The sequence below is a fragment of the Megalobrama amblycephala genome, linkage group LG3, assembly GCF_018812025.1.
Source record: "Megalobrama amblycephala isolate DHTTF-2021 linkage group LG3, ASM1881202v1, whole genome shotgun sequence".
NCBI lineage: Eukaryota > Metazoa > Chordata > Actinopteri > Cypriniformes > Xenocyprididae > Megalobrama > Megalobrama amblycephala.
In genome coordinates this window covers 59,085,715-59,103,922 of record NC_063046.1, presented here as the reverse complement: position 1 = coordinate 59,103,922, position 18,208 = coordinate 59,085,715, and positions in this window count along the sequence as shown.

The following is an 18,208-nucleotide window of genomic DNA, read 5'->3' as shown; positions in this document are numbered from 1 at the left end:
GCATCAAGTTTGATAACCGATCACTTGGTGTTATAATATTCGCCGGTTTGTGGTCAAATGTGCGGTTTACCGGCAGGGTGGTGCGAGAGAACAGCTGATTTAATAACCGGACGCCATTTTCTCATAAGCGATCATAAAGCGAGTCAGTACAGCCAAACGATTAACATATAAACACACAGTATCTCACACGCAGCACTACTCCTCTAGGTTTAACCCGGCGGTCAGTTCACCTGGATAACTGACTGGACGCGGTTATAGTGTAGTAAAGGTAGAAAAAGCAAGAACATGTAAGCAACCGGAGCCATTTTACAGCAGCAGCAGCAGCTCACTGGCTAATGTAAGTCAGAATAATCTTACCTTTTCTAAAAGAACTTCAGCTTTGATGGTGTTGGGTTACCAAAAAGGAAAAGAAAAAAGATGAGAAAAAGAAACGAGTTTTACTTAAACGTTAATAGTAGTATGGTTGAGGAACAGTGCGCCTTGAGATAACTGGCCGCACCGGTGTGAGGAGGAGAACTGTGAGGTCTGACGTCACGGACAGCCGCAACTTTATTCACGTGACGCGTCAAACATGCTGGATGGCACGTCATCATCAAGTTTCGCTGCACCTACACTTGACAAAAAAAAAAAAAAAATTAGGATGTCGAGTAGAGGTGGTGGGGATTTTGATTCTCCTCAGTGACAAAGATCCGCTGAGATTCGTTCAGTGATGTTTTTCCTGCAGGATATCGTTTCGCCAGTAGGTGGCGACGAGTGAGCGAGTCATTGAATCATTCAGGCATACTTCGTTAAAGGGTTAACGTTAGTTCTCCCAAAAATGAAAATAATGTCATTTATTACTCACCCTTCCTCTCATGTCGACCTTCCTTCATCTTAAGAACACAAATTAAGATATTTTTGTTGAAATCCGATGGCTCAGTGAGGCCAGCAATGGTACTTCCTCTCTCAAGATCCATAAAGGTTCTAAAAACATATTTAAATCAGTTCATGTGAGTACAGTGGTTCAATATTAATATTATAAAGCGACAAGAATATTTTGTTGTGCGCCAAAATAACAACTTTTTAACAATATCTAGTGATGGCCGATTTCAAAACACTGCTTCATGAAGCTTCACGAATCAGATCAGCGGTTCAGAGCGCCAAAGTCACGTGATTTCAGCACTTTGACGGTTTGATACGCGATCCAACTCACCTATTCGAGTTCGACTCAAAAGATTAATAACGATCCGAGTGCATGGTCACCTTCAGTGGATCTACCTTAATATTATAAAGCGACAAGAATATTTTTGTGTGCCAAAAAAATGAATTTTTAACAATATCTAGTGATGGCCGATTTCAAAACACTGCTTCGGAGCGTTATGAATCTTTTGAGTCAAATCAGTGATTCGGATCGCGTATCAAACTGCCAAACTGCTGAAATCACGTGACTTTGGCGCTCCTAACCGCTGATTTGATTCGTAAAGCTTCGAAGCTTCATGAAGCAGTGTTTTGAAATCGGCCATCACTAGATATTGTTAAAAAGTAGTTACTTTGTTTTTTTGGCGCACAAAAATATTCTCGTCACTTTATAATATTAAGGTAGAACCACTGTACTCACATGAACTGATTTAAATATGTTTTTAGTACATTAATGGATCTTGAGAGAGGAAATGTCATTGCTGGCTATGCAGGCCTCACTGAGCCATCGGATTTCAACTAAAATATCTTAATTTGTGTTCCAAAGATGAACGAAGGTCTTACGGGTGTGGATCGACATGAGGGTGAGTAATAAATGACATTATTTTAATTTTTGGGTGAACTAACCCTTTAAAGTCACTATGAAATCAAAATTAACAAATGATATTTTTTATGGAATATTGCAGTGTTTATTATAAATTATTAATCCATGGTCTCGTGCCGAATTCTAACACCCGCCAAATTATTACCCCCCTAGTATTGGTAGGTTTAGGATTAGTTGTGGGGGAGGGGTTAGACAAAATCAAGTCCCACAATACATTTGTTCTTGTTCGAGAAGCCTTATCCCTTGTCTACTTTAACACTGTTGCCGAGGGTTGTTTTTCACGTCCGCAGGTTGAAGCAACCCCAAATAACACGAAATTTAGCTCCTGGAATGCAAATTTTACCAGGGGATTACTGCGATTGGGTTAGGTTTGGCATAGTTTTAGGTAGCAATTGGGTGGGTTTTGTTGTGAAAACATGGCAACCCTGCCTCAGATATACGTCACAACAGGGAAGGACTGTCGCAACTTTTGATTCATGGTGACTTTAAAGTCGACATTAAAGGGTTAGTTCACCCAAAAATTAAAATAATGTCATTTATTACTCACCCTCATGTCGATCCACACCCGTAAGAAATTAAGATATTTTTGTTGAAATCCGATGGCTCAGTGAGACCTGCATGGCCAGCAATGACATTTCCTCTCTAAAGATCCATTAATGTACTAAAAACATATTTAAATCAGTTCATGTGAGTACAGTGGTTCAATATTAATATTATAAAGTGACGAGAATATTTTTTGTGCGCCAAAAAAACAAAATAACGACTTATATAGTAATGGCCGATTTCAAAACACTGCTTCAGGAAGATTCGGAGTATAATGAATCAGAGTGTCGAATCATGATTCGGATCACGTGTCAAACCGTCAAACTGCTGAAATCACGTGACTTTGGCGCTCCGAACCGTGGATTTCAACAAAAATATCTTAATTTGCATTCCAAAGATTAATGTAGGTCTTACGGCTGTAGGACATGAGGGTGTGTAATAAATGACATTATTTTCATTTTTGGGTGAACTAACCCTTTAAATAAAAATTCACCCTGAATCTTGTTGTGAAAAATTAATTTTTATTTATTTTGAACTTGTCATTTTTAATCAAAATGTTCTAACAGGATTCTTCTGGTGAAAACAACAGATTTCTCTGGTGGCATCGAGTCTTTTGAGCGAGTCATTGAATCATTAACTGATTCATTAAACACAGTGTCAATCAAAACAAGTCATATTATCCTAGAATTTTTGTGTTTACTCAGAGACAAAAAGTGCTTAAGCACATGATACAGTGCACATGATGCAGATTTTGTCATTAGCATAGTTTGTGAGTAGCCTACTGAATATACACAGGCCAATTATTAACCGCACATGCTTTAATCGCTCAGCTCAGTGTAAAAACCTCAGTAGAAAATACTGATGCATGCATAAATAGCCTACACATAATATGCAGATGATGAAATTTACAGCATGCACACTGTACATATACTCTAGTGTGCACATAAACAAGGAAATATATATATATATCTGTTTCAATACCCATACTTGCGGTCTTTGCACATTATGTCTGTTAGTATAGTCTCTATGTAACAGACAACACATTTTAGTCACTATGTTGCTTCTAATTAAGTGATAAAAAGCAGTTTTACCAAATATACATTCTCATCAATAAAATGTGCAACACTTATACTACTAAATTATATTTGATTTCTAATTAATTCAACATTCACTGGAAAGTTTTCCTTGAAATCTTACATTTTCAGGGCGCATGTGCTCATGATGAATGACAGTACTGAGTGAGAAGTGGTACTATAGAGATAGTGTGGATAGCACTAATGATTTAGTGTTCATTAAGAGCACTGAGCTTTGGCAATTTCCAGACCTGGGACAGTCTCGCACTTACTGCCGACGCGTACAAGTGATCTCAAGTGGCCGAGACCGCAGGTGTGGGTATTGGGACAGATCCATACTTTGACCTTTACAATGGCACTTCTGCCAAGTCAGAGCTCCGCAGCAGACAGTCAAAGCAGCATGAAAGTGTGGACTCGAGGAAGACCAGGGTGGCATTTGGACACTCACACCTTTGAGAACTAATTGACCATATGCACGGTTACTTCCTGGTTTTCGTTAAGCCAGCTTAGGCATTTCCGGTGAATTGTTAGCTGTCATTCTGCACTCGCAGTACATTGACACAAAACCATCAATGTTTGATGTTTTAATGTTTATATTTGAATGCAGTTTTCACACTTGCCTAATTTGCCAATAATCCAGTTTTATTGATTGCAATAAAGACGAAGCTAATGGGAACGTTTGAATAAGAAACGCAGTGTCTGTAATTAGACACGCACACGCAACATTTTTCCAGCACTTCAAATGTTATTTTTAATGAGATGACCAAAAACATTATTTGTTCATCCTCCATTTGAAAAACCGAACATTTCAAGATGAAGGAAATCCAACATTTGATAGAAAATACTTTTATTTAAAAATAAAAAAGACATTAATTATCACTATAACCAGCAGGTGGCGGCAGAGGACCATTTATTTGCGCATATATTAGCCATTTCCTGTAATAGTTTTTCACTCAGTTTCGCTTTTGAATAAATATTAAACATTATAAAATTACTCGGTTTAAAAATACATTTTGTCAAGGTGAAGTATGAAGTACTCACAAAATCTCATGAAAAACAATAACTTTTCTTGTGAATGAATTACACAGATAGCGAGCGCCGCGCTCTCCCTTTATAATCACTGAAGCTGTCGCAAGATCAATGATTTCAGCACTTTTTTTTCAATTTTTTAAATTATTTTTTATGCACATTTTTATTTTATGAATCTAATTAAAGTGCACAGTAAATCTTTAATTTACAGTGTGTTTACGCATTTTTTTCACACAAAAGTATGAAAACTGATGGTTGAATTGAGTTTTGCTGAGGAGGAACACTATGGGACACCAGCTGTGTGTTTTTTATGTCGTCTTACGATCGAATAACTAAATTAACCTTAGGCCTGACTATATTCTGATTCTAAACTAAGTATTACACTACTGATGCTGTTTAAGCTACCTCAGGACATTGAAGATACCGACACACCAACATTTCACTGGAAGTTTTCCAGCTTATATTATTATTGCGTAAGTTTTTTAAGAATGTTCCCTGCATATAGTCAATTCCAAGTTTACTGACTGGCTAACACAAGGACAGATTTATTATTATTAGGCTTTATACTACAGGGCTGTTGAATGCTTGAATCTGATTGGTTGACGAATGTGAAATGCACAGCTGAAGTAGTTCCAGGCAGATCTTGACCGCATTATAGTTCCATTTCACTTCGCCATATGATTGATAAAGCCAAAGGCTACTCTCTTTCTTCCACTCACTCTCCCACTCAAACCTTTTATTCATCCAGTAGAGCATTTGTGAAGTCAGGTACTGACGATGGATGAGAAGGCCTGGCTCACAATCTCCATTCCAGTTCAATCCCAAAGGTGGTCAGTGGGGTTGAGGTCAGGGCTCTGGGTCAAGTTCTTCCACACCAAACGGACCTGGCAACCCTGATAGCCTATAGGCCTATTAATTGATGTTAGATGTTGACTGAGGTACTATCACCATTTAACCAGCAGATGGGGTCAGTGACTTTTTAATGTCATTCCTTCCTTACTTATCTGCTCTTTCTGATTTGAATCAATTCAGGGAATAACATTATCTGTTATTTTAAGATTTAATAGTCATTCTTTTTGAATAAAATCCTCCATCATCCACATCTGTGAAGACAATCTAAATACATTATCTAAATGTATTATTTATGAACTGTTTGAATAGATCTTGAGTATAATTTTGCGTTTCTGTTGTGCTCTTTCAGAGTTTCATTAGGAGATGATTGAGAGATAGCAGCTATTCAGTGAGATGGGCCATTCATGCTGTCAACCTGCTTACAAAATGACCCTCCCTTTAATTCAAGTCGGTATTACAAGCCCATAAATACAATTAGAGACAAGGGTTTATTGGTTTTGTGTCACAGCAGAGGACAAAAGAGCTCAGTTGCAATGAAAAAAGTTTAAGTGGAGAAACTATGGACACAATTATGCATTAAATCTGTTACTCTCCTATGCAAACATAATAAATTGTACTCACAGCTGCTTACATGAATTATACTCACTTCAAATGCTTGCCATTATGAATAATTTATCTTCAGCTGCATGGGTGAGAAGCTAAATCCTATGCTTTGTCACATATGATTAATTTCCTTGCAAATTAGACTGAGCTCTATGCCAGCAGACCCACAGGCCTGTATAAAGATAGTGATTAGCTATAACCTAAATGTTGTAGTCATGAGATGATGACTACCCATGTGGAAAAGAAGTGTGATTAACTGTACTTATTATATATATAAAATGTGTACTTGCAGATAATGTATTATTAATTAAATAAAAGGCCACTTATGTGTACTTAACGAGAGTCCACTTTCATGATGTATGCTATTAAAATAATAATGTCAAATTAAAAATTGTACTTTAAAATATTTTGTCATGCTTTAAAGTACATTACTGATGTGTTGATTAACATACTAAAGCAAGTACCTGATTAGAATTTAAAGTTAATATATTTTAAATGTAATATTACAAATATGTGTAATACCTGACATAATGTCACGTGTAGCTGGTAGAGAGACGAGGCAGATACGGATTTCCACAATTATAGACAATACTTTAAATCAACACGAGCAAGGAGTAACCAAACATACACTTAACATAAACAGAACGGACGAGGAGTGAAGGGAGTGAGTGCAATATATGGGGAGTGCTGACAATAGAGTCCAGTTGCAGGTGATGAGTGATGATGAGGAGCTGACGAGGGAAGTGAGTGCAGGTGTGGAGAACAGGAGGATCTTGGGAAATGGAGTCCAGGGGAACAAGGGATCCGTGACAGTACCTCCCCCTCCCGGTAGGCGCGTCCTCGCACCGTAGATGGAACGGTGGGCGCCCTGGAGACCTCAAGCCGGAGCAGGGGGAGGAGCAGACTGGAGTGGAGGTCTCCAGGGCAGGTTCAAAAGCCATGGCAGGTCAGGGGCCGAAGGCAGCCACGGCGGGTCAGGGGCCGAGGGCAGCCACGGCGGGTCAGGTGCAGCGGGCAGCCACGGCGGGTCAGGTGCAGCGGGCAGCCACGGCGGGTCAGGTGCAGCGGGCAGCCACGGCGGGTCAGGTGCAGCGGGCAGCCACGGCGGGTCAGGTGCAGCGGGCAGCCACGGCGGGTCAGGTGCAGCGGGCAGCCACGGCGGGTCAGGTGCAGCGGGCAGCCACGGCGGGTCAGGGGCCGAAGGCAGCCACGGCGGGTCAGGGGCCGAAGGCAGCCATGGTTGGTCCGGGACCGAAGGCTTAGGGCCGTTGAGCCCAGGCGGCGGTGAAGGACCGGCGGGAGATGGCGAAACTGTAGGCTCCGCCGACCGAAGCGCAGCCGGGGCTCCAGAAGGCCGCAGTGGAAGCAGTAAGACAGTCAACAAAACGAACACCGGGGGGAGTGAGGAGGCCAACTGGAACTGAGGGACGGAGTGACGGAGCGGAGACGGAGGAGTGTAGTCCAGAGGGGAGGGCAGGCTGACGAGTGAACAAGGTGTGAGTGGAGGCAGGATGGATACTGGTGAAGCTGGTGAACTGATGGGCAACGGTGGAGCAGAGGGAGGTTGGAGCCGGGGTGAAGGTAATTGCCCAGAGGTCTGAGGTGGAGATCTGGGCGAGGGGGCTTGAGGTGGAGGTGCAGTGAGTACATTAGTGGGAGGAGGCGGGAGAGGGAGGCAGGGAGGGAAAACAGTCTTTGAATTAGAGACTTTTAGAGCAAAGTTCATCATAATAAAGGGCTCGGTGGTGGCAGGAGCGGCTGGCTCGGCGGCGGCTGGAGCGACTGGCTCGTAGGCGGCGGCTGGAGCGGAGGGCCAGTCCATGCCCTCAAACACAACCAGAATGCCCGTTGGAACGGGAGTGGGCTCGCTGGCGGACACTGGAGAGAGCTCAGCAGCAGGCTTGGAGAGGATTGGAGCGGGCTCTGGAGACACTGGAGCGGGCTCTGGAGACACTGGAGCGGGCTCTGGAGACACCGGAGCGGGCTCTGGAGACACCGGAGCGGGCTCTGGAGACACCGGAGCGGGCTCTGGAGATACTAGCGCGGCTTTTTTCCTCCTCCTCCGCTTTCTGGTCCCAGTAGAGGAATGTGGGTCCAGCATGGGGCAGGCAGGGAGTTCGCTGGAAGGGTATGCGGAGGAAGACGGAGATTGACTGACTGGCCCGGCCCACCGTGTTTCTGGATGGACTGGACGACAACACTTATCCTGAACCCTATCCACGCAGAATTTGGAGCCATTTAAACACAAAATTAAATTGATAGTTTCGCTTAAGGAGAAACGATAATCTGGTTCATCAAAACGGATAGTGTCGTCATCCAATCCATCCAAAAACAGGGAGATCAAAACTGCTTCAGGCCAGTCAGACAAATAAGCGAGCTCAACGAACTCCTCCACATACCTCTCCAGCGAACGACCCACCTGAAGAAGCCCAATGAGAAGATCGCCGGCTGTCAGAAGAGTGAGAGGCGTTGGAGGAGCAGGAGCCAGGGAGCTGGTGGAAGTCTCCATTTTTTTTTTTGTGGAAAATCCGAGCTGTATAGGTCCGTTCTTCTGTCACGTGTAACTGGTAGAGAGACGAGGCAGATATGGATTTCCACAATTATAGACAATACTTTAATCAACACAAGCAAGGAGTAACCAAACATACACTTAACATAAACAGAGAACGGACGAGGAGTGAAGGGAGTGAGTGCAATATATGGGGAGTGCTGACAATAGAGTCCAGTTGCAGGTGATGAGTGATGATGAGGAGCTGACGAGGGAAGTGAGTGCAGGTGTGGAGAACAGGAGGATCTTGGGAAATGGAGTCCAGGGGAACAAGGGATCCGTGACACATAAAAGTTTCAAAATTACATTAAAGTATATTTTAGTTTACCATAAATGCTTGTTAGTACATTCGGCAGAACACTTTTTAAATTACATAAAAAGGTGTAATTAAGTCCTACTTAAGTGGGTCAAAAATAACTAATTGCATTTAAAGGGGTGGTTTATTATGATTTCACTTTTTTAACTTTAGTTAGTGTGTAATGTTGCTGTTTGAGCATAAACAACATCTGCAAAGTTACGACGCTCAAAGTTCAATGCAAAGGGAGATATTTTCTTTTAAAGAATTCTCTGTTTAAGGACTACAACAAACGGCTGGTAGGGACTACAACCAGCTTCTTCCCATAAAATTTACATAAACCCCGCCCCCCGAGAACACACAACAAAGGGGGTGTGGCCATATTGGGCTGCTTTAGAGATGAGGAAGAGTTGTTGTAGTAGAGTGTTGATGACGTCGTCATTTTACGCCGGACTTCTTCACAAACGAGGGTCAATTCAACGCTGGATTTGCACAAAAGATTAACATGATGGCACATGCTAGTGGATGAGTTGAATCAACTCCACAGCAACTACATAAATTTATCCACTATCCATTCAGAAACGTCCAGTTTCATCCTAAAAGTTGTAACTTCTTCTTGAGTCTCTCCATCAGTGCCGACTCCGGTTTGAACAATGTAAGACTGAACACCGTTACTGACAATCCTCATTTTGGCTGCGTGAGATTCCCCAGCTTTGTTGTTGTTGAGCTGTTAAAGCTCCGCCCTCTTCTGGAAAGGGGGCCGGGAGCAGCAGCTCATTTGCATTTAAAGGGACACACACAAAAACGGCGTGTTTTTGCTCACACCCAAATAGGGGCAAATTTGACAAGCTATAATAAATGATCTGTGGGGTATTTTGAGCTGAAACTTCACAGACACCAGAGACTTATATTACATCTTGTGAAAGGGGCATTATAGGTCCCCCTTTAATGCACATTTTTTTTTTTTTTTTAAGTATGTTAAAGTGTAGGCTTTCTTTTTCACAAGGGTATACACAGTATATTCAAAAATGCTGAATTAACTGAGTGCATTTAAGTGCATTCTATTTGATTTTTAAATACTATTTCTATTAACATCAACTGCTACATTTTTGGCTGTATTACGCCAAGCAAGTGTTCACAGCGCATTGACTCATTCAGGTTGTTGTGAGGTAAACACACCGGACACTCATCTGCACATGCACTTCTACTCTAAATGAACTAATCTCCAGTAATCTGTATGGTTTATCGAGCTTTCGGGGCTTTTTAAATCACATATACTCTGAATCACATGTTGGACCAACAATATTTCACAGCTCCTACAGTTGCCTGAACAAGCAAGTTCGTATTGAATAATGTTCCTGATTTGTGAGCTCCCAGCATGCATTGCTGCATGACTAATTAATGCAGTTGGTGTTATATAGGCTTATTCTTTTGCTGTTTGCTGCATTTGTTAGTATGCTGTTGTTGCTGCCATCACTGTTGTTTATTTGCTATGTGGTTTTTGGTGCTGTTAGGAGCTCATATTTTTGCCTATTGATTAAGGTTTGTGTATTAAGCTCTATCTGCATTTGTATAAAATTATTGAGTGCAGTGTCATTGTTTGTAAGATTGCCCACAAAGCAAAGTGTAACTGAGGACAACTTATGAGTTTGGAGTTGCAGAGAGCCAGTGTGATACATAATTGTTGGGAAGTTGTGCCAAGTTGCACAAAATGCAAAAATATCTGTGCAAACATTTGCATTCATTTCCATCATTCGGTAAAGAGCATAAGGTTACGTCTGAGATAAGAGTTTGTGCCAGCAGACGGCAATACTGCATGGGTTATGAAGCAGCGCTGGATCAATATTGGGTACAAGACTACATATTATAGCTGAAGCCATAACTGCTGCTATTGATTCGGGTGCAGACCGTGGAATGAATACTGAGGTGTTGTTTATTGTATTCTTGCTCTTACATGTTTTGCAAATATTTTGGGTTGTATCTGCATATTGGGTCTAATCAGGTCATGTGATAAAAATACCCTTGTGAAAAAGAAGTGTGCTTAATTTGATTGAATGTGCACTTAAAGAAAGTACATTCTTAACACACTTAAGTACACTTAAGTTAAAAATTAAGTAAAGGTTTAACTGTCTTTAAAGTACATTGGAAACACTTTACAATAGGGTTCAACTTGTTAACATTAGCTAACTACATTAACATGAACTAACAATGAAAAAATACGTCTAAAGCATTTATTAATCTTACACTCTAAAAAAAACACAACACAATTTGGGTTGTTTTCAACCCAATGGCTGGGTAAATGTAGGACAGAACACATGTTGGGTTAATACCCAGCAAATTGGTTTGTTTATTTAAAGGTGCAATATGTAATATTTTTGCAGTAAAATATCCAAAAACCACTAGGCCAGTGTTATATATTTTGTTAACTTGAGTACTTACAATATCCCAAATGTTTCCAACTATTTGTAAATCATGAGAAAATTGCAATTTTATCCAAGGCTCCGGGACGTGTGAGGAGTCGCCTGTCAATTGCGTCATACCCGCGTTACCCTCGGTTTCCGGTTTTATGTTGTAGAAACCATGGAAACACCAGACGCTTTAATATATTACACGTTTTAATAGGCAAGGGAACAACAGTTTTGATATATTTATAGACAGAAAACTAATTATTGTTATATAGCTCAACACGTTTAGTCTTATTGTTTAAATCTAATTTTCTTGATTTTTTGCGAGTACCATGCTTTACCATGCCTCAGAGAAAAACACTATTTTGTGAAGTAGCTAACATAGCATAATCAGATGCAGCTTTATTTTTAGTAACAGTAATACAGCATTTTCTCCATCATACAATACGTTTTAAAATTAATTGCATGCCATTTATCAACACAAGCCATCCAGCATTTAATATGATATTGTAAAATCGATCTATCTTACTACAGTGTGTAACAGTGTCTCACAGCAGCCGCCGAGCGAACGCACAGAGTAATGTTATAACATTATTTTCAACACACTCAAATGTATCTAATATGATAAACAGAGCTGCGTTACCTCATACTCATGACCGGGGAAGCAGAAGCAGCGCCGGCGACTGGCATAATAAAAGTCCCGCTGCTCATGAGGCGTGTGTTGCGCAATCGCTCCAGCTCCTCGTTCAGCTCCACAACACTCGCTCCTGCTCTGCTTCATACTACAGTAACGTTAATAATCAAATCCATGAACATGATTTCTTCCCGAGTCCTATCCCTATTCTTTTGCACCATCCGTTGAGGTGAAGACCACGTCCCAAGATTCCGCGCTCAAATTTGCCGTCATCAAGCTATACCTTTGTTTTGAATAGGCTTCTAGCGGACAAAATTATTACATACTGCACCTTTAACTCAGCATATAATGGGTTTGTTCATTTTTACTATAATACTAGCTTTTTTTTTTTTTTTTTTACTTCATACATGAATTAATGTTTACAGATTAAGTTAAATCATCTAAACTTTTTTTAAATACTCCACACAACCACTGCATTGCAAGATAATTCCTTTATTTTCAATCATATTTTATAGTATAGCATATTTTATATAGTTTTCAAAACATATTGCCAACATTTAAGCTCATTTAACAAATATTAAAAGTAAAAATTAAACATTTAGAAGTAATTCAAGACCAGTCTCTGTTGTCCTGTTTCCACCGTAACGGCGCTGGATGTCGTGCCGGAGATGGCTCGCGTTCGGCGGGGGAACTGATAACTTCAGACCGCCGCCTGTGTTTCACTCATAGCCAAAAAATGCTGTAACTGACTCCATAACCTGTCCATGAATAATAAGTGTACAATTCTGAGAACATATTTTAACATCTTAAGTATTTATATTCTGAATCTTTTTTAATAAAATCAAGGCATCAGGCGTTTCCAACACACGAAAGACAGACGTGACACTCGTTTAGGTGACTCCTGTATGTAGCTTTGCATAAAATTAAACAATATACAGCACAATAACTATGATTTATTTTATATAAAACATACACAAACCTGTATTTAAACCGAAGACATGCACAGAGAAGGCTCAACCCAGGACTTGGGTAGAAAAAAAGTGTTAATGTTAATTTGAACATTACTTATACAGTTGTGTCTTATATACTACTTAATGGACTCGAGCTAACATGAACTAAAAACGAACAGTTTTGAATGTTGACAACGATTAATAAATTCTGTAACAAATGTATTGGTCATTGTTAGTTAATGCAATTATAATTTTAAATAACATTCAAATAAGTGTCCAAAACATTACATCTAGTTCGCACTCAAGTCTATTCTTTTAAAATATATTTCTGTAATAATTACTCTTTTTAAATAAAGTGTACCTTGTTTACAAAGGTATTAATACATATTTATGATTCTACAGTATGTACTAAAATATTATTCTACAGCAATTAGAATTAGTATGCTCCATGAAGCTTACTGAAGTAATTTCAGTATTCAAACTCATTCTGATCTGATTTTGTGATGGCAAGATTGACAGCAAGCTTTTTGAATGAGTGGCCTTGAGTGGGTACAAAAGCAAATGTGGCAAAATCTCATATTGTGGAGAACTCACCTAGCTGGCAAAAAAAATAAATAAAAAAAAATAAAGCAGAATATGAACCTGAAATCACTTCATTTCATAAAAAGGAGAGAGAATGTGTTTCTATGCATCAACGTCAATTTTGAAAGGCTGGTTGAAAGTTTACACAGAGCTCTCTTGTGGCCTGTTATGTATGAAGTGTCAAAACTATCAGCAGAGACAGAGAGATTTTGAGCGCACTGCCCTGACTGGATTTGAAGGGATCTTTGGGATATTTATGAAAAAAAAAAAAAAACATATCCTTGACGGGACTATAGTATTCTTCTCCCTATTGGATTCATGTAATTTCATCTAGAGACAGAAAAAAGAATGAAATACTGCCCTGTTCTGTGTTTTGTCTGTCTGGTCGCTTTTTCCATGCAGTGAATGAGGACAGAAGCGCTCAAGCTTAGACAAAATATGTCAAAGCTTCATAATTGATCCTTTAGCATACTTTTAAAAAGAAATAATAGCCTATACTTAAGTGTGAATTGAATGTTACTTATAATTACATGAATATGCATTATAGTCTAAATTTATATGAAATGCAATGTTACTTTTAAAAGGATAGTTCACCCAAAAACAACTTCAGAAAATGATGCCATGATTTACTCACCCTCAAGCCTTCCTAGGTGTATGTGACTATCTTCTTTCAGATGAACACAATCTGAGATATATTTAAATATATCCCAGCTCTTCCAAGCTTTATAATGATAGCGAAATTTTGACGCCCAAAAAAATGCATCCATCCATCATAAAAGTAATCCATACGGCTCCAGGGGGTTAATAAAGGCCTTCTGAAGCAAAGCGATGGGTTTTTTGTAAGAAAAATATCCATATTTAAAACTTTATAAACTATAATAAAATACTGCGCAAGCCGACTTGTGCCATTAGAGTAACCCGTGACATGATGTATGATGCAGGGATGTGGGAGTATCGTAAGCTTAGACGCCTCTCGTGGTTTAAACAGGCTAAGGCTGTGCAACAAACTCAAGCTCCTCTTCTCTTATATCGAAATAATCAACACTTCTCTTTAAAAATTATAATTTTAGACTGATTTCATGACCGGTGTTTTGTTTTGCTCTATCCTCTATTCCTCCATGTTCGCCATTGCGTCATGTGTCGGGTCAGGGTTACTCTTCCGCCGCAAATCGATGTGTACGGTCGTCTGCTAGAAGCTACAAACCCGATTCCAAAAAAGTTGGGACACTGTACAAATTGTGAATAAAAAAGGAATGCAATAATTTACAAATCTCATAAACTTATATTTTATTCACAATAGAATATAGATAACATATCAAATGTTGAAAGTGAGACATTTTGAAATGTCATGCCAAATTTTGGCTCATTTTGGATTTCATGAGAGCTACACATTCCAAAAAAGTTGGGACAGGTAGCAATAAGAGGCCGGAAAAGTTAAATGTACATATAAGGAACAGCTGGAGGACCAATTTGCAACTTATTAGGTCAATTGGCAACATGATTGGGTATAAAAAGAGCCTCTCAGAGTGGCAGTGTCTCTCAGAAGTCAAGATGGGCAGAGGATCACCAATTCCCCCAATGCTGCGGTGAAAAATAGTGGAGCAATATCAGAAAGGAGTTTCTCAGAGAAAAATTGGAAAGAGTTTGAAGTTATCATCATCTACAGTGCATAATATCATCCAAAGATTCAGAGAATCTGGAACAATCTCTGTGCGTAAGGGTCAAGACCGAAAACCATACTGGATGCTCGTGATCTTCGGGCCCTTAGATGGCACTGCATCACATACAGGAATGCTACTGTAATGGAAATCACAACATGGGCTCAGGAATACTTCCAGAAAACATTGTCGGTGAACACAATCCACCGTGCCATTCGCCGTTGCCGGCTAAAACTCTATAGGTCAAAAAAGAAGCCATATCTAAACATGATCCAGAAGCGCAGGCGTTTTCTCTGGGCCAAGGCTCATTTAAAATGGACTGTGGCAAAGTGGAAAACTGTTCTGTGGTCAGACGAATCAAAATTTGAAGTTCTTTTTGGAAAACTGGGACGCCATGTCATCCGGACTAAAGAGGACAAGGACAACCCAAGTTGTTATCAGCGCTCAGTTCAGAAGCCTGCATCTCTGATGGTATGGGGTTGCATGAGTGCGTGTGGCATGGGCAGCTTACACATCTGGAAAGGCACCATCAATGCTGAAAGGTATATCCAAGTTCTAGAACAACATATGTAGAAAACATGTATGGTTTCTCTGTTTTGGTTTTCCTTGTGTTTTTCTTGTTTTTGTATGGACTGTTTCTGTGGATTTTGACCCTTGCCTGTTTGGATTACATTTCTGGATTACCCCATTAAAGCTGCACATGAATCTTACCTTCTCGTCTCTGTGCCTACGTGACAGAAACCATACATGAAAACACCATAACCAAAGCAGAAAACAAACCGGGTATAAATAGGCAGACACTAATGATGAAACACAAAATAGCTGGGTGCAGTGAACGGGATAATGAGTCCGGGAAGTGGGTTATGGGAAATGAAGTCCAAGGGGTGAAAACAAGAGTCCGGGTTGGAGTGCCCTCTAGTGGCTGATTAGGGCACTCCCACTAGTGATCATGACAGTTTCACCCATAGAAAACATTTGGCGCATCATAAAGAGGAAGATGCGACAAAGAAGACCTAAGACAGTTGAGCAACTAGAAGCCTGCACTAGACAAGAATGGGACAACATTTATATTCCTAAACTTGAGCAACTTGTCTCCTCAGTCCCCAGACGTTTGCAGACTGTTATAAAAAGAAGAGGGGATGCCACACAGTGGTAAACATGGCCTTGTCCCAACTTTTTTGAGATGTGTTGATGCCATGAAATTTAAAATCAACTTATTTTTCCCTTAAAATGATACATTTTCTCAGTTTAAACATTTGATATGTCATCTAAGTTGTATTCTGAATAAAATATTGAAATTTGAAACTTCCACATCATTGCATTCTGTTTTTATTCACAATTTGTACAGTGTCCCAACTTTTTTGGAATCGGGTTTGTAGTTATTATAGTTAATAAAGTTTTAAATATGGATATTTTTCTTACAAAACCCCATTGCTTCACTTCAGAAGGCCTTTATTAACCCCCTGGAATCATATGGATTATTTTTATGATGGATGGATGGATGCATTTTTTGGGGCTTCAAAATCTCAACCCCCATTCACTATCATTATAAAGCTTGGAAGAGCCAGGATATTTTTAAATATATCTCCGATTGTGTTTATCTAAAAGAAGAAAGTCATATACACCTAAGATGGCTTGAGGGTGAGTAAGTCATGGGATAATTTTCAATGTTTGGGTGAATTATCCCTTTAAGAGTGTATTTTGACCGATTTAATACATTACATGTATTTTCACAATTACTCCTATTGCCTTTTAAATATTGGTAAAATGTAATGCAGAATATAATGCAAGTATTTATGTTAAACTAAATATACTTTAATGTTTTTAATTTCTCTGATGTATGTCTAACATGTAAAGGTCAAAATCCACCCATAAGCAAAAGAAAGTGAACTAAGAGAGCGGTTTGTAGCAGTCTTTTCCAGCTGATTTTCGCAGGACTTGATTCATCAAACTTTTTCTATTTTTTGGTATTATAGATGATACAAAATTAGTAAATTTCTATAATGGTGCTTTAAAAATCTACAAAATAAATATGCCATGGTAAACATGAAATGAATTTATTCAGGCAGTAAATCAGACATATTCCAAACATGTACTTTAAAGTTAAACTTTTAATTTGACGTTATTACAAAGTGCATTTTTTAAAAAGTGCGTCAAGAAAGTCATGAACGTGTACCTCTTAATTTAATTATTATATTATCTGCAAGTACAGTTTTTTTTAAATACACTTTTAGGATTTGAAATTCAATACAATTAAGTGTACTTCCTTTTCTCGACAGTATGACTCGTGTCGTGTGGTAATTGTAAGTCATCGTTCACTGATGCAAGTGGATCAGTGAGTTCAGTTTTACCAAATTAATTTATTCATTGAAAAGATTTGAATCAAAAGAATGCTTTGTTTATGAATCCTACATTGCTACCATATGGCTTCAGAAGACTCACTGGTTTTGGATAATTTTTCAAAGCTCGAAAGCTCCAGCCCCATTATTTCAACAATCTTCAAAACTAAAATATGACAGTGTGAGTCAGAAATCAATGTCTCAGATATTTGTACAGCATGGGCATCAGACTCCTGCGTGTGAGTTCAGACCTCAAGATCGCACATCATTGGCTTCTCACTGGGCAGCTGACAGCCGTTCAACTGGCAGAAGAAGAGGTGGAGGTGGATAAATTGTTGTGCTTATTTCCATGCCGGAAGCATAAGAGCGGGGAAATGAGGGATCCAACTATGAGCAAAAGAAAGTGAGTTGAAAGAGCGGTTTGTAGCAGGAAATAAGTCTTTTCCAGCTGATTTTCACAGGACTTGATTCATCAAACTTTTTTTTTTTGGTATTATAGAAGATACAAAATGAGTAAATCTTTATAATGGTGCTTTAAAAAAATCTACATAATACATATGCCATGCTGAACGTGACATGAATTTATTCAGGCAGTAAATCAGTTTACTATTGCACCATCTCCATTTATTTTCATTCAATTAAGTCTCATTGATCGTTTGTATTCAGAGGCCGCTGAATGCAGGATCTAGGATCCGAACAAGTCATTTATGATGTGTGTATTTGCACTCATGTGACCCTGCATGTTTGATTGGCTGCATCGTTCTCAGTGACCCTGAGTATGAGTTGCATATGACTGAGAGTTTACTACTAAATGGTTTTGGTCATGTGCAGTCATTTACAATTATGTTTTCGTCGCATAAATTATTCCAATTCATTTCTGTGGGATCTGTATGCATGTTTTATTTCTGTTACTGACT